The sequence below is a fragment of the Lytechinus pictus genome, chromosome 13 (genome assembly GCF_037042905.1).
Source record: "Lytechinus pictus isolate F3 Inbred chromosome 13, Lp3.0, whole genome shotgun sequence".
NCBI classification, from domain to species: Eukaryota; Metazoa; Echinodermata; class Echinoidea; order Temnopleuroida; family Toxopneustidae; genus Lytechinus; species Lytechinus pictus.
In genome coordinates, this window is record NC_087257.1 from 23,495,123 (window position 1) to 23,501,184 (window position 6,062).

A 6,062-nucleotide genomic window follows, 5' to 3' on the forward strand; every position below is an offset into this window, starting at 1 on the left:
CAGATTTGACCATTGGGACCAACTTGATTTAATCCCAAACTGTTAAAATAATGGTAATTGCACATGTTCAGGGAGGAATAAAAGTTTGTTCAACATGACGATGAGGATAAAATCAGAATTTTTCATATTTCATATAATAAAATACAAAAGAAATAGTGAGTGGGTGACGTCATCAGTCTCCTCATTTGCATACCCACCAGGATGTGCATACAACTGTTTTGTGAAATTTAGCAAAACTTTAAAATGTCATAACTTTCTTATTTTACAACCGATTTTGATGAAATTTTCAGTGTTGTGTTTGTTGGTTTTTCTCCTTTTATTCAAACCAACTTTTTATTGGAATGGACTTGTCCTTTAATGGGCGGAATGATCAATATCAAACAACCAATCAAATGACAAGGATCTATCTAGGTGTCATATAATGTAACATGACTTTATCTTAATAGACCAGTTCGTAGTTCCATTCTGCGCATGATCACAATGTCCTTTGAATTCAAATGACATGGTAGTATTGTTTTCAATGAGAAAAGCAGACTTTGATGTCTTGACTATCCATAAATTATTTTGAATTATGCTTTTCATTAGATCCACTGGAAATCAACAAACCGTCCATTAGCGACTGGTTCTAGCAGTTGGCAAAGTACAGTGTAATAACAACATGCCAATGCATTCAAAGAAGATATGCAACAAGAACCTTCATAAGGTTCATTGACGTGCTTTTCTAGTTACCTGGTATATGCAATGTCGGGCATGCTTACATACCTTGCATTGAATTTTGCCCATCTCAATGAAAGGTAAGGCCATTTGAACAAACTTGAGCATGAGTTAACTCTGAACTGGTCTATTCAATCTTGCTCCTCATCTATTGACTGGCAATCCCCATCCTCAAATTAGGTATTTACCCCCCTTCTTTCCACTCTCTCTTTCTCTCTGAAAATGGTAGTGATTTTTTTACCTGATTTGTAAGAAAGCATGCATGCTTGTAAGCAAGCAACCAGATCGAGGACCGAATAAAGAGTGAATTTAGACAAGGGTATATCAAAAGTGAATCTGTGAATGAAAATGAACGAAAATTAAAAAGTCAATGAAAATTGTCATTTTTCACTCATTTTTGGAGACTGCAGAAAGTTCAAAGAGTGAAGGGGTACCAATAATGAATTCAAGCTGCATCTGTATCTATTTAAATCTTCAAAGAGTGAAATGTTTACTCTTGTTTTTGAGAGAAAGGAACCGCCACTTCATAGACACCTCACTTGATTCTTTCCCCACCAATAAGAGTCAAGTCAAGAAAGACAATACATAACATCATATTGTGTAAAAACGCTTGCATTTTTACTCTCTACCATATTAAAAAGAAATCTCGGTAACAGTTTTTTAAATAATTACTTTGCTTTGATATACAATCAAATGAAGCACATAATTACAATACACGTCATACGTAATATTTATATACAAGATGTACACAAGGAAACTTGGCTTCTCTCTCTCTCTTTCTCTGTTTCTTTCATTTACAATATTGCATGTCGCTATCTTCAAAGTATGCAACAATCGACCGGAAGTGTCGCAAGTCTTCTTAACATTTACAATCTTCCGAATGACAATAAAATACATAGTTGAAAACAGACCATTATGGCAGAGATATTATTGTAATTACATAGCACACATATTTTGTTTCATTAACATGAGATTTCCTCTTAATCAATGATGATATCCTAAATAGAAAGCATCACACATTGAGGAAATATTAATAACATGAATTCAGATTTAAAATCATTATTGACTTCTTTAAAAATCAAACTGAGAAACAACCCTTCAAATATCTTGAAATACTATCCTAAAAAGAGTGAATGCTATCCTAAATAAAATGCAATCAAGAGAATTTAGTCTATTTCTAGGGGCTTTGCCCCCCAGCCCAGCAAATGAAATAGCCCTCATCGGAACATAAACATTTTTCATACTAACAAGGAGTGATTTAATCAGGGGTTAAGGGAATGTGATGATTCAAATAGTTTATACAAACTCAGAAATTATACATCTTGAAACTTGGATAGTCTAATGAAATCAACAATACTCGGGAACAGACTTACATGTACATGTATTATAGGCAACAGGAACATAATGAGGTAACATTGCACTGGGAGTCTACAAATACAAATACAAGGACAAAACTTTTTCTAAAAATCAAATTAATACCATTTTATCGAGCACAGGCAAGAACACAATTGCACAATTATACAAGTAAACATCCCTTACAAATCATCTCCAACAAAAAAAGAAGAGGTATTCAACCGTGTCTTGAAAAGTTTGAAGAGTAAACAAATGCAGCTATTAATTTTAGATGAATTATCAGAGTTAATGTCCATATTATCCAGCTTTAAATAATTTTATAATTATTGAGTCATTTCCTCTTATTATGGTATCATAGCACAATTATTGAACTTTTGAGATTAAATTTTCTTTTTTGATTCAGATACCATATTTTGTATCCTTTCTTCAAATTGTTTTTACTCACTAATGCGTAAAATGAATAGTTATTGTGTTGCACCAAATGAGACTATATGCATTACAACAATGCATGATTCAATCACGTGTTTGTGTTAAGATGAAATTACAATTATCCTAAGTTAATGTTTTTCTGTATAATATTGGGTAAAAGTACTGAATGATAATGGAAATACACATGGATCTCATTGTTTAATGTATTTTACAGTTGCAGCTCAACGTTTCCCAGTTTAACCATTCTATCACCTATTCGGCTCTACTTGTACAAACTTTATTTTCTTTCAATTATTTCAAAGTACATTTCTGTGCAGAATACATTTGCAACTACCATTGCTGCCTAAACAGAAAAACAAGAACTGAATAAAATTCTGGGATATTATCATATTGATTTCATTTTTGTATTAGTTCACAAGTAATCGGTTCATTCAGGCTTGTATTTATTCATGAAAATGACTTGTTAATAGTATAATATACTACCAACAGAAGGCCCGCAAAAAGTAAAACATAATCTATCTACATGTAATATATTTCCTATGCAGTGGATTAAAACAGTAGTTGACATACAAAAAAAAACAGGAACCACTGGAAAGTACATAAAAACAAGTATAACAAACCAAAACGTAATTCAATTTAAGTTTGCATAGGTATCCAATAGGATTGACTTTGGTTGTAACTTCAAACAATCATAAGCCTGGGTAAAAGATAAGCTAATGTTTTTTTTTAAAGTACATAAATACCCCCAAGGCCCCTGATCCAACATTGACTGAAATACCCAAGACTAATATATTTTATGCTTGATATCATACTAGGTAAAATTGCAAGAAAATGCCCAGTTAATATCAAGTCAGTTGTAGGCCCTAAAATCAGTTATAGGTCTTAAGAAAAATTGGAAATTGAATCAAATGCTCTTGTGTTTCATGCAACAAAGAGTATAAATTATCCTTAAAAATCAAAATGGATTCATCACGTTTCGCACAATGTTCGATTAATATTTGCTTTGACTTGTCTGTAGTTAAAAATGAAAAGATGAAGAATGAAATCAATTTAAATAAATCAAATGTTTCATTATGACTCCCCAATCGTAAAATCGAAATTCTATGAAAAGGTGACAAAACTGATAATTTTGTCTTTGCCAAGTTCTTTGCTTCTATCAGTATCATTGCTGTAGGCAGATCACACTTCTAATTGTAGGTTTATACCATAGATATATTGTTACAATGTTTCCTTGTTTTAACAAATACCATACTGAAAATTCCATTAGAACTATACATAAGATTGAAATATAGTCAAATTGAATATGTTAGTTATTAAGTATCGAGAATGAAACTGAAAACAATGAAATTTGTCATCATCTCATTAATAGCAGTTGCAAGCACTAATACTGCAGCAGTTCTAGTAGGACAACTATTTTTTTTCATAAAAATTTTATTCTAAAATCATATTTTGAACGAACTAGTTAATACCAGGTTTCATACATTTTTCTTATTAAGCATTTTTCCCAATATTTGAAATAATATGGCATTTTAAAATATTTTCAACCAGCCAGACACTGCCAATATATATTTTAATGTAATTGAATCACTAATATGGAAATACAATAATCTCTTTCAAAAGGTGCTACATTGAGCTTAAGTAACAGTTTGCCATAATTAAAAACATGTATTTCAAATACTTAATATACACTGTGAAATAACCGTTTTCTGCCATTAGCAAAATTTCACACACTTTATATAATGTTATAAAATTGCTTGTATTCCTTTCTGATATAAGTACATGTAAAATACAAAACGCATAATGCTTGACTTATTACAATGATAATTGAATAAATATATCCTCAATAACATAACATCAGCAGGATATTACATACTGAAGCATGGCATCAAACATCTCACTTTAATAAATGTGTTTAAGTAACATTTTGAACCACTTATTCCAATAAATGTGCATATGCTTCAAGCCGTAAAAAAGATCAAAAGTTGCATGGACAAAGGTCCTTAAGATATGATTATGATGTCATGAGTCATGTTGAATGATATCATGGGTTAGTACATGCAACTCTGAATAGATACTGTTTAAATTTTAAGCATCACTCTAACAACTAGCCACTCTAAAGACTAATGCTTAAAGCTCTAAACATAAGTTTAAACTTTTTAAGTTTTAAACATTTTCTAAAGTTTTAAACAAATACTTTTAAAAAGTTTAAACAATTTAAAAAAGTTTTTAAAATTGATTAAAACTTTATTTGTTAGAGTAATGGGCTTAAACAACGTGGTAAATATATTTTACTGTGCAGTGTGTTTTTTGTCATAATTAGAGTAGTTTGCCTCTCTAAAAATATGGATGCCTCATATCATATGGACTTAGTACGCAAAATGTTTCTGAGCTTAGCATTGCAATGTTATTCATGCATTTAATACATCAAGCTATCTCTTTCTGAATCTGAAAAAAAGGTAAACCCTGCCACTGATTATTACATTCATTTACAGGACAGAAGTTTCAATATATTACTTAGGAATACAGATTAAGGGTTATATAATCCCCAACACAGTAATAAAATGAAAACAGTTTGACTGCAATAATATACTACTTCAAGTAAATTGTATATTAATATTCAAAAGTTATATCTTGTATTAGGAGCCTAGGATATGGATTTTCTCATTCTTTCTAAAATAAAAAATAAAAAATGTATGAAGGTATTTTTGCTTTTAATTTTCAAACATAGTTTAACTTAAAGACAAATTTTAGTTGGTTTAATATGCATAAATTAGATATGTATTCTTGTTGTTACAGCAAGCATCTGTGAAATTTCTTGAAAAGATTCAATGAATTTTGAGTCACGATTGCATGGTTGGACACCGAAGGAGATCAGTGATCAGCAAATTTGCATTGCAATATATATATGCTGTGTAAAATATTTTTTCCATTGAGAATAATCACACGTAATGCTACATCACAATGTATATGCCTGCACAACCTTTTGCACAGTGTATATGCCAGCACAACCTCTCGCAAGGTATATGTGCTCTGAACAGTTGAGACAATTAATGGTATGAGTGGCATGAATCCAATAAAATACACACAGCGATTTCATTGTTCAAATAGTATTTATGTACATGCACTTGTGAATAAAAATACATAGTTTATTCATATCTTTAAGTTAATTGGCATGTTAAAGTGTAGCGCAATACAGATATATATGACAATTATTTAAGTCATTTGATATATATGTTATCTCAATAATATGCTGAATATTCAAATTGGAATATATCTCCAAAGCAGATTGCACACAGCTGGCTTCTTATACATGAATTGATTTTCAAAGGCAAAACTAGAACATACAATTGAGCACTGTTTCAGCCATCGTTAGATCAGACATACTTAATTTATAATTATACTTAATTACTGATGAAAAATATTTGATGACAATTATTATGTTCTCAATCATCAATACTAAATTACTTGACAGTATTCACTGACTTACAAGTTGATATTCTGAATTCTGGTTCAATGTAAGCTATAATTATGGGAAGCCAAATATGTTTTTTTGACCGTTAATCTTT